The sequence below is a fragment of the Osmia lignaria genome, chromosome 14 (assembly GCF_051020975.1).
Source record: "Osmia lignaria lignaria isolate PbOS001 chromosome 14, iyOsmLign1, whole genome shotgun sequence".
Classification (NCBI taxonomy): Eukaryota; Metazoa; Arthropoda; class Insecta; order Hymenoptera; family Megachilidae; genus Osmia; species Osmia lignaria.
The window spans coordinates 13314293-13327224 of NC_135045.1; the positions used below are offsets into that span (position 1 = coordinate 13314293).

Here is a 12932-nt window from a genome sequence, read left to right on the forward strand (position 1 = left end):
TGTTGCTCACGGTTCCATTAAATATGAAGAATATCAAGCAATTAACTTTATATAGACCAATCAACACCACTTACAAAGCTAATAAATCCAACAAAACGACATGGGCTCGTGTCGTTTATAAAACCATCGAACAATCGCGAAATAGAAACAAAGTACACGTAACTTAGACTTTGTCCATATTCAATAAATATATTGATTCCACAAAATTAATTTTCCTACATAATATATTCAAAACTTTCATGATAATTTGAATTGGTTATAACTTTTCATGGCTCCATCGTGTTAGCTTTCTGAGTTGCAGAAATACGTTGCAGAGAAAGACAAATATGTTAAGAAGATTCATCTTTCTATGAATTTAATTGCTTTTATAAGTGCATAGATGTTAATGAGGCAGTCTTAAATATAATCCAATTTGTTCGAAAGTTATTGTAAATTGTTTACTTGTTGAAAAGAACAATGAAATTGAAGAAAGTGGATTTTGTGCCTACGCTTTTGAGACCGTCTTAATAATTCATCCCTTCGGAGAAATACGATCAAGCAACCGGGTCCATCAATTTTCCCGATTATACGAGCACGTTATTAGAAACTGCCCGTTTCCGATCAGAACTTTCTAACCAAAGGCAGAGAATTTTCAGGAAATAAAATAAAATTTGACGACGATATCAAGGCGGGACGCGGATCTTGTATCGCGTATCGTTGCCGGAAAACTCGATCCGCTTCTGAATCGCGGTAAATTCACGCCACATCTGTCAACATAATTTCTTCAAACTTGGACGAGCGTAGAACAGTGCCTAACAGTAACCAACCGCATCGAACTGAGTCGGGCGTGATATGTATATGATAACAAAAAAGATACAAGACAGCTAATTCCCGTAAGAACCTCGTCAATCATCCAGAAATAACGGCCCTGCTCGATAATGAATAATTTTATTAAATACCTATAAGAATACCTTACGGAAAATTATGAAAGTAATAGATTAGATTTGTCGGGAATAAAATCATTATTCTGCGGATTTTTTGATTAATACGACTATTAGTCAACGTATTAAGTATTTAGGAATTTATCGTGGGAGGCTTATTTTTACTTTTTCTTTGTATTTTCATTATTTATGTTCTACTTTGTACATGAAAGGCTCCCTAATGTCTTTGGTTGGCTTAATGTAAGTGGTGGACATAAATTAGCAAAATTTTAGGCTTTTTTGTCGAACTTGAGTGTGAGTGATTTATTTTTAAAGAAATCACCAATCACTTAATTGCGATATTATTTTAGAAATGTCACCCGTAACATAGACTACATCTTTAAACCTTAACTAATATTACAAATTAATTATGAAAAAGGCTGTGTATCCGAATCGCCCCACCAAAATTGAGAACCCAGGTACGGTATATAACCTAAACTGACTACAAGAAACCGATTAAAGTTGGTTTCAGAGCTGGATGTCTCACCATTTTCGAGATATCGTGGTAAGGTTAGGTTAGGTTAGGTTCTGTGTATGCGTAGTATCGAATAGCATACGTTCAGTACCGAATAGCGCATGCTTAGTATCGAATAGCGCATACGTAGTCTCAACATTGTACATACAAACATTTCTTATCACGATATCTCAAAAACGGTAAGACATCCAGCTCTGAAACCAATTTTAATCGGTTTCTGGTAGTCAATTTAGGTTATATACCGAACCTGAGTTCTCAATTTTGGTGGGGCGATTCGGAAACTTATCCATCAAAAATATCATTAAAAAGAAATAGCTTCATTTTCTTTCAAGAAAGCTTAAATAAAATGCATACTAAATCAAGTTAACACCATAAGAACAAGTAAAAATATTGTAAGGCTGAAATTTTCATACGCATTTCTGATCGAGCCTGAATTGAAAAAAAGAGTAGGCAAAAAAAAAACCGAGCCGTACGATAAGCTCGTGTATCGTGCACCCAACGAAAATAAAGGGGTAGCGAGAGGGAGGTGGCTCGTAAATCTGTAGCTTCTTTGTAAATCGAAAGAATAAAGGAGGCAACAACAATGCGATATGTTAATCATAAATTTCGACGGGCGTGCGTGCACCGTCCACCGCATGAAAAAGGAGAACGCGAAAGAAAGAAAGACGAAAGGATTGCGAGAAGATATGCCCAGCACCCAAGAGGAGAACGAACGTGGGATTAGATGGGAGTAAAGGAAAAAGTTTAGTGGAAAGGATGAGTCTTGAAGCTGAAAAGAACGAAGAAACAAAACGCATCTGTGTAGTCTTTTTGTATTGTGAGTCATCAAGGTGTAACATTAGAAATCAAAAGTTAGTGAAAAAAAGAAAGGTCAAAGGAAATGAAGCGATTCTAGATATTTTATTATTTAGCGAGATTTAAAAGTTAACTACTCAATGGTAATTAATAATTCGTAAATATTATATATCTTTTATAAATAATATTAATGAATCTTCAAACAAGTATCATTTAATAACTATTTGTTCTTATGTATCTTTCTCTCTCTTTTTTTTAAGCAATATCTGTTTAATTTTCCTTTTCTGAATGACTCTCTGAATGATGTAAGTACATATATACAAATACATTCTCAATTAAAAGCTCTAAATATTTTAGTATGTTGTTAAGTATTAGGTAATAATTATAATTAAGTCCTAATTATAATTTTAACTCTTAAATTTACAATGCTGCCATCTTTTTAACATATAAATTGATAGTTTAAAAATTATTTATAAACTCCCCCAAAACATTGCAGCATTTTCAGCATTTTGATTTAGGTCACAAAAAAAAGCGACAATTAAATCAATTGATTCTATACCTTGCAATTAAATATCACGTGTTATTACGAAAATTAAACTTGAATATTTAACATAAAAATGTTTCTGCAAGTATATTACGGAAAAAAAAGTAAAGCTTTAATTAACGTTATCCAATTTCATACAAATTACTTTTAACAGTCTTGCCACATTGCCGTGAAGAGATCCATGCTCGACTTTAAAATGCTAGGGAAGATTCGATGATCCCAGGATAAGCAAACCGAGTAGACGTTAATAGCAAAGGTATTCACCACGATTGCAATGAATTAACATTCCTAAAAAATTTTCGCTGCTTGCAACGTTATCGATCCACTGGTTACAACATTTTCCCTTCACGTGAATATAACGTTCAATGTTACCCAGTTGCACGAACGGCGAAATTAAGTCAGATTACGACGATAAGGGTACCATCACCGTAATTAAATCCCCAAGGATTAAGTCAGGAATTTAAATTCACCGTAATTGTAAACATTGCGCGTTCTTGCGTGTCTATCCGTATAATTTGAAGGTTTATGGTTATACCCACAGTGGTACGAAGAAAAGGCGTTCTCGAAGAACAAATGTGACTGAAATCCAGTGAAAAAGGGGTAAAAAAGAAACAAATGAGTGAGATACCGTATAATCAAATTATATAATTCCCTAACCGTGTTTGGTGGCTTTTTTATGTCATCTGTGCTACAAAGTTATTATTCTGAAATTATTACTATTATTATTAGGTAGAAAGTTAAATATATAAATTACAAATTGGCATGATTTTAATTACATCATTGGCATAACTATATAGAGGCAAAAGTGGGCCTGGCATCCTAAAAAAAACCATTCCAACATTTTAAGATTCTAAAACTAAAATTTTCTAGTACTCATATTCCAAAATTCCAACATTTAAAAATCCCAAAATTCTAAAATTTTAAGATTTTTAAATCCTCTCAAAATCTTATCGTAATAATAAAATTCTGGCCTATCCTAAAAAAATCCTAGTTACGCCAATACGTGATACCAATCTACAAAGTATTAAAATTTTATTTTATTTATAAAGTCTTTTGCTGCTGTATGTTCTTTGGTCTAACCACATTTCAATGGAAACATTCAACATATAACCAACATTCTGTAGAACAACAAGGAACACGTTAAAATTTCCAGCGAAACAAGCAACAAGCAATAAAAATGTTGCTCATTGTTCTTTCATTAGGTACGTATCTTCACGTTCTCGTGTTAGGAAGGATCGACGAACGTTGAAAGAGAGACAGGAGTTACACGAAAGGATCTAGAAGATCCGAACAAGAAATTTTTAATGAAGAACACAAAAGAACAGGATGTTATCTCTGCAGACAAAGGTATTCATTTTACGTCAAGTTTTTACGAGAAATAAAGCAAATGTTGCACTTGTTATTTTGTTAGTTGCAACAATGTTGGCTATCGTGGAGACCAAGATACGTTAGTAATGCATGGATCGTCTGGAAATAGGCGGAGGATCAGTGATTAAAGCTTGGCTAATTAAGAATAACGCGAATCTTCGCATCTACTCTTCCCTCGTAATTAGTACGCTATTAATAAGAAGACGTTATTTTCATTTGTAAACTTAAAGGAATTCACTGACGTTATTTGCTTTGGCAGTGGAAACCTTTAAACTAGAAATTACCGCTATTCTCTAATTGCTCTTGCGTTTAGATCGCGATAGCTTTCGACACATTCTGAAGAACACGATTCTGTTAACCCTTTCGCTATTATGGACGACTATAATCACTCACCGTGAAACGATCACTGGATTCTACAGTCAACTATGATACTTATAATTGTTCAACGCAAAGTGTTTACATTTCAAAGTAGCAAGCGTGCAATAGAAATTTTCGTATAATAATTAATAACAAAAATATCTACACTAAAAATATTCTAAAGAAAACGAACAAATCTATTAAACAAATTTATTCTATTCATTCTTTCGTTATTATGGACGATTATAATCGCATCATAGTGGATACTATGGCGATTATAGCCGTCTAACGAAAGCTTTTACACTTTGAAATAGTAGATATACATTCTTAATAACAATCTCTACGCTAAAAAATTTCTCCTTACAAACAAAGTTATTTTATTTACGTTCAGATGCTGAGTTAAATAATTTACCTAATATACAAATATAGGAGAATAGTGTTTAGCAGAGAAGATCATAGCGAAGGGGTTAACAGATATATTCGATCATTGCGTTTGATCGTTATCGCGAAACGGATATATCTGTGCACAGAGTAGCTGGACATTGGAATTTATCCCAATTTGTAAACGATGCTAGCATAACATAAGATCGTACATTACTGCTCGAAGGTCTTATTGTTAGAACATTGCAATGTTAAGTACAATTTTGAATTTTACGTAGATCATAAAGTTACAGTAATTTTTATTATTAAATAATTGTACGATAATAATATTTGATTTCTGCATGATACAACTCTCCTACGTTAACAATAAAAAGGTACTTACACGTGCGATCAAATAAGCCTTTTCTAGAAAAAATAGGGATAAAGGGAAAGCAGGTATTCTCAAAACCCTAATTTTAACGATATTAATATTAAAATTAATTTAGAAAAAAAAATAATATAATATTCAAAAATTAGGAGGCAACAACAATTATTAAATATTTAATAATTTAATAATTAAATATTATAAAATTTAGAATATAACTGAAAAGTACGAATAATAAAATAAATATTAATTTAAATTTTGCCGCGTAAACGTTTAATACGCAAATGGTGAGAAGACACAGACCTATGCACTATATGTATATGTAATACATATACAAGATTTCCTTCGCTACATTGCATTTTTTCTGCTTACGACGAAGGTTGGGAACCTTGCACAACACCATCTTACGTGGGGAAGTCTGATTTCATTGCGAATATATTAACTTAAGAATGTAGCATAAAGTTGTGGATTTATTAAGCAATTATTAAAATTTGATTAATTTTTGAGTAATTTGAATTAAAAGTATTTAGTAAGCATTGTAAAATTTTTGATTTCTTAACTTTAAGATATAAAATTCTGTACATTATATATTTGTCATTTAAACAAATTACTATACTTAATTATCTAACAAAGTTTAAATAATATAGCGATTATAATTTGCGATATTTATTGATAAGAAAAAATTGTACCCTTTAAGATAAAAGTATTGAAATATCCTAACATTTATAAGTACTTTCACATCCTATCATACTTTAGCATAGTTCGTTCGAGTGAAAGAGTACTATGATTTAATACTGCCTATAAGCAGTAAAGTGTTAAATCGTAAATGAACGCAGACATACACTTCAGAGTTCGTATTACATCTAGACCTGTGGATTGTTTTCTTTCGGTAAAACTGGCTTCCGTTTGTAAGAACAATTAATGAATATGTATTACCCTATACACACTATGTACCGGGTAACAGTCATTCAACCACGAATGACATAACAAGTAACACGTATCGTGTTTGAGCTCCTGTCTGAGTTATTTGTAGCGCGTTACGCACAGTGTTGTTTAATTATTTGCAAATGAAACACGGTTAATTCTTAGTTGAAACTGGCAACAAGACAGATGCAAATAATTTAATTAAAAACAACAATTAGGCCTTATTCTTATTGAAAAAGTACTCTACTATTAAATAATTTCTAATTTCTTTCTTTCGATATTCTTACTCATTTGTAAGAAACTTGAGATATTTTAAAAATATACTAACCTCTGAGTTAGATAAACTGATTTCTTCAAAAATAATTTTAAAACCGGAACGAATAGAGTATTTATTGCTGACTAAAAATTGAATTTGATATAGGTACTAAATAAATTTTTAAACTCTATAAAACCTAAATAAAGAAACAAAAATTTCTTAATTATATTATAAAAATATGTACATGAACTTTGCCTTGAGACGAACGAAAAGCACACATGTGTCAACACTTTGACTATAATAATTTTATTTTTCGTAAACTTAATCCATTTTTCATGAAATTTGACTGTCGCTATTAGACATGAATACTTGATATGAAACTATTTCCCATAAGATGGGCAATAGATCCCTCTAAGAATTCACATAGTAATTATGAAGCAGCCTAAATGAAAGCATATCCCACATACCTACAGTAAAGTTACTTTTCAAAAAACATGATATCATAATCCACGCAATCTAACTTAAAACTATCCCATAGAGTCAGAAATAGCACCAAAATTACATTTCTTTCCATTCCCATGAGGTAATTTCATATCCTAACCTTGAAAAGAATCATTGGAGCCAAGGAACTATAAACTGTAATTTACATTGGAACCCATTCTCTTTCTCTCTCCGCCAACGCATCAAAATAATAGCCAGTGCAATTCGAAGCGCTAATGACCCATCAAAGAATCGTAATAAAAGGAGGGGGGGGGGGGGGGGGCTGTAAGCATGGAGGGGAGGGGGAATTGGCATGCGTTCGCGGCTTAAAGTCAAAGTAGATCGGTAATCCCTTTCATTAGGCAAGTATATATGCGTGCAACTGGTCGTAATGGCATAGTCACGTTTTCTTAGCAAAGCCGAACGTCGTTATATACGTTGGCTAGTTTACAAGTCGACGACTGTAAGTTCCTTTTTAACTTTACGACTATTTCCGTGTGCTCGGATTTTAATACCACCCTGTCACGATCCGAAGACAAATTCGTTGTTATCGCACAGGAAAGAACTAGGAATTCGAACCTTCACCGCCCTTTTCATTTTTCCTACCGATGCGTTTCGATTCCACGCTCTGATAATTACGAAATCGTGTGCGAACTCGAATAAAGGTGTAAAGTGAAGGTAATTGAGGAGCCACGTCGTCGAGTAATGACGGTGGTTCGTGCAAATCGTACAAAATGACCCCGAGCACCCCCCCCCCCATCAGGGAAACGCGTTCCAAACGGAAACCCGCTTTCGGATTACGTGATTGTAATCCTGAGTTATATAATCTTCAACGCAAATATTTGCGATCGTTAAAGTACCCCGAATTAGGTGAAACAAGCACCATTGGCTAGTTTGTGTCTAACCGTGATTCGAACAGTGTTTTAATACGTATATATGGATGTTCGATTGTACAGTAGGTTGCGTTGTTATTACAGAAATCGGATGAATGAAACGATTTCATTTTTGCAAACGAACCTTAATAACACTGACGATGAATCCGAGCATTTATGAAAATTTAGTTCATTTAATTTGAAATCTGTCTGCATTCGTAATTGCATTAATCTATTTTATGATACTGATTCGAATATATTACACAGGTTTTATGAAGCTTAAACTCCTAGTTAATGATATTTTTATGCTTTATCAAGAAACGGTCATTTAAAATGTTGAAAGAATTAGACCTTTTAATCCTGTTAGTCTTAAATAATTTTGCGACAGAAGTGAAATAAAAGCTTCGTGAAGGAATAAAATTAAAAATTAAATACATTCTGCATTCCGATGTTAAATAACTGTGTTTAAAAATCATCAAATGTTGAAAAATAAATTGTACTATTTTTCTAAAAAAGATGGAAAAATACAAAACAAATTTTATTTTAAATAAACAACGTCCTAGTTTCTGTATTAATAAATAACCTCTTCCACTCAAGCAATTCTATCTCTCGGTCTGATTTGCAACTATCCCCGCGTGCCACTCGAAGGAGAAGAAGAAGAATAAGAGGAAGAAGAAGAAGAAGAAGAAGAAGAAGAAGAACGAGCTACGAAGCCTTAATATATGTTCGTACAATGCAATAAAACTAACGATTCGATCGTGATTCACCCTTCCCCGTTGGTTCTGATCGCCAAGCTTTGACAGGCGACTCCTACACAAGAACGAGAGGCCGTGTCCATGGCGCGGATAAGCAACGTCAAGTTGCCACCGCGTTGTGAGGCCGACATAACACGAAACCATGGGGTAAAAGAAGAGCAGAACGACCGAGAGGACGGGACAACACATGGTTCACGCTGACCGTTTGAAACTAATGCATCTGTCCAGTGATTCGGGCACACGACGAAAATCAATCAAGTCCATTAAGGGGCTACGAACCGGCCGAGCATTATAATACCGATATACCAGCTAATGTAACGCGATACCAATGTATGCATGCGTCCATGGGGACGCGTCCAGATCCCAGACCCTCCTGTGTTATGTCATTAATGAAGATCCATTTAACGTGACGCCCTGTCGATTACGAAATTGATGACGATTCTACAATGTACCCCCTACTCCTTGTCAACTGTCCTTTAAACTTGATATCATAGCATTTCTATCGTCATCTATCGATGTGAATCGAGGAAATTGAATAAGAATAAAAAATGAGGGACAGTAATGGGAAAAGAAGAGAAAAAAATGAATTTAAAATTGAATGGTTCACCATTCAGGAAACACTGTAAACATTGAAAATACCTCTCTTAATTAGAAAATTTTCAAAAAATTATTTATTTTTGCTTATATTTTCAAGATTAAAAAAACAAAACCATTAGAAATAATTAGTTATGTACATATGATGCTTTATCTTTCTAAGATTAAGGTGTTATGATTTGTCAAACTAAAATTAATAATTCAAATATAGTAAATATATTTATTAATATGGCAATTAATTAAATGCTTCACAATGAGAAAATGAGATATGATATTTATTAACATAGGATCTGTAGTAAGTGTTAATTGAGAGTATACAAGTCATAGTAAATTAGAAAATAGTAATTCCATATTTTTCCCTGTTTTTATAATTATCAATCTTATCATGTGTATGTATTATTATAATAAAGCCTGAAAAGAACGTTAAAATAAGATCCATAATAATTCTTTTTTATATATATAATATATTATCCACACTGAAGTTCTAAGAATTTGATAATAAGTATTAAAAGATCTTTAATCTTATTAATTTAGATAAACAAGCCAACTTCAAATTACCAAACACATTGAAGAATTTCATTTCACGTCATATATACAGGTGGTCTCGTACCACCTTTTAACCAATTACATGTACTTTGTAACATCTCTAAGTAGTTACGTAAATATTACATCAGATAGATAAGAATCGAAAAGGTACTGAAATTATTTATAGTTTTGATGTCATATCACAGTTATCTTATTCTATTCACCAGAAGTACTTTCAAATACCATCAAAGTATCATTTCCGAACATTTAGAGAAAATCAACGTTTGATTATGATCCAGGAAGGCATATAGTTTAGACTGATCTAAGGAAGAGTTGACGCGGATACGCGTTGAAAAATGATCAAGTAAAATCGATTTAACGAAGAGATATGCAGTGTGCAATTTACGATATCCTAGCCGATACATCAAACCTGATACTCTTAATGCCGTCCATAATTGACTATCGTTGGTAAATCGAGTGCAATTTATCGAACACGGGCTTCGTCAATTTATCATGAATGCAAGCTTTATACAGAAAATTATAAGAGCACTTTGTACGACAGCAGATAGAAAGTTAGGTACACAAAGGTTCAGTTAGACGACCCTCGTGAGAGATCAGAAACGACGCTTTCATAGATCCATGTGTGTCAACCATTTCGATATTACCTACATATATCAGTTAATGATTGTCTCGATGTGAAGCCAACTTTCGTTTCTGGCACAGTTCATGCGAATAAGCATGCATGCGATGGAATTATCAGGCTATTGCAGATGCCTATAAATTTTAAAAAGATTTTCCTCTTTCCTGTGATCAAAATTTCAGAATTTAAACTTCAAGTTATTATAGCACAAGTGCCATTTAGTAATACTTTTAATTGTTTAATTTAATTGTTTAAATTATTTAAATTAACTCGTGGTTATTAGCGACCACTGTTACATTTGTGGGTAGTCAAACAATTAAGTAGCTATAGTGAGTTGTACAGTTCAATATCTTTTAGAAAATTCACTACATTTTTACAGTGGTCGTGGCTATCAAGCAGGGTGCGAACTTCATTGAGGAAATTATGTTTGAGTCTTTTTCGGTGTATTTGGGGCATCGCAATAGAATGCGTTTAACACTGTAGTTTTCGTCGCAGTCCGGGCATTTCTTCGGTCCTTCCTTTGTGATCAGGTGGATGTGAGTTAAATTTGTGTGACCGATTCTCAATCTGGTTATCCGGACTTGGTTCGCTCTGGGTAGCAATAGGGTTCGATTGTGTTCGAAGATGTCCTTTCTTAACGTTTTAAGGTGGGTATGTCTCGAATTTATCCACTGTTCATTGCGTAACGATTCCAATAGCGCTTTTACTGAGTTTTTCAGGTCTTTATAATAGACTGGTTATTTGAGAATGTTCTTCCAATAGAGATGCTCTTTTAGCAGAGTCATCAGCTTGTTCGTTTCCTGGTATGCCAACGTGGCAAGAAACCCATCGAAACAGTATATTTTTGGTGTTCAGTTTAGATATTTCTTCTACCGTTTCTTTTATGATGGGGTTTTCTGATTTTATATTTTTCAGTGATAAAAGGGTACTCATTGAGTCAGTGTTAATAATAAAATTTGATTGGTTGGATTTTTTAATGTAGTATATTGCTTGCAGGATAGCACAAGCTTCACTCGAGAATACTGAGTAATGTTTTGGGAGTTTGATAAGTATTTCTTCTTGCTTGTCTATGATAATTGCACATTCAGCATTGTTTGTAGATTTAGAACCGTCTGTAAAAATATTGATGTACTCTGGAAATTTGTTGAGGTTTTCTAGAAATAGATTTTCCGTGATTAGTGGGTTCGTACTATTTTTTGGGCTTGCAGTTGTTTCTGCTAGTATTTGCGGAGTTTTTAATGTCCATGGCGGGACTAGATATTGTTTTGTTGGCAAAATGGGAGATAGTTGGAAGTTTATTTCTCTAAAATATTTTTATATGCGGATGTTGAATGGTTTCGGGAGTCTTGATTTCTTTCTAAATTGGTTTACATAGTTATTGGAAAAAATTTTTCAATAAGCTGGGCAGTTTGGAGATGATGCGATTTTTAACGCATAGTCGAGGCTTAGTTTCTTTCTTCTATGTTCCAGAGTTGGGAGCTGCGCTTCGCACGGTATACTTTCGATTGGGCTCGTCCTGAAGGCTCCACTAGCTAGTCTTGCCGCTGTGTTGTTGATTGGGGAGAGCATATTTAGTGCTTTTTGTTTTGCTGAGTTATAGATTAAGGAACCATAAACAATTTTGTAACGGATAAACGATATGTACGTGTTTTTTATAATTTGTCATTCTGCTCCCCAGTTTTTCGATGACAGAGTCTTTAGGATATTTAGGCGTCGCGTCGGTTGCATTTGTCTCTTAGTGATTTTAGGTGAGATATCTAGGTGAGTTTTTTGTCGAAAATTAATCCTAGAATCTTTGTTTGTTCGTGAATTTGAAGTTTGTGTCCGCCGAGAAGGAGATTTATTACGGGTGGGCCATTCTGTTTTGAGAAAATAGTTACAGTAGTTTTGAATTGTGAAAATTTAAAGCCAGTTACTTCTGAGAACTTTTGTAGTTTATTTAGGGTTTGTTGTAGGATTTCTTCTGTAGTTTTGATATTTTTGCCTGATGTAAAAATTTTAAGGTCGTCAGCAAATAGGATACGTTTAACTGGAGCTTCTATTGTATGGACTATGTCGTTGATGGCAATTAGGAATAGGGTTACGCTTATACCTGAGTCCTGCGGGACCCCATTAAAAATTTCAACTCTTTCAGAAAGATGGCCGTTAACGCGTACGCGAATATATCTTTTTTCTAGAAAGTTGATTATAAATTTGAGTATATTACCATCTATTTTGTGGTGGATGAGTTGTTTAATGATACGGCGTCTCCATACCATGTCGTACGCTTTTTCCATATCCATGGAGACTGTTGCCGAATGTTCGTTATTAATGAATGCTTCACATATGTTGAATTTCAAGTAGATTAAGCCGTCCATTGTCGATCGGTGCCGTCTAAAACCACTTTGGTGTTCTGTAATTATTTTATTTTTTTCTAGGTACCAAATCAGTCTTTTATTTACTATTTTATCGAGCAATTTACAGAGACAATTTGTCAATGAGATGGGTCTGTAACCTTCCGTGAGGAGTTTATTTTTCCCTGGTTTTGGTATTGGAATAACTGTGGCTTCGTGCCATTTGTTAGGAAAAACGTTTTTTTGCCATATATAGTTGTATAATTCTAGTAAGCATTTTAGTGCTACGAGTGGGAGTTCTTTAATAAAT

At 33.7% G+C, this 12932-nt stretch overlaps 1 protein-coding gene across 1 annotated transcript in view; it reads right to left on the minus strand.

Moving 5' to 3' along the window:
* LOC117610641 (uncharacterized) overlaps window positions 1-12932 on the minus strand; it is a 180140-nt gene that overhangs the window by 139261 nt on the left and 27947 nt on the right. The window lies entirely within an intron of this gene.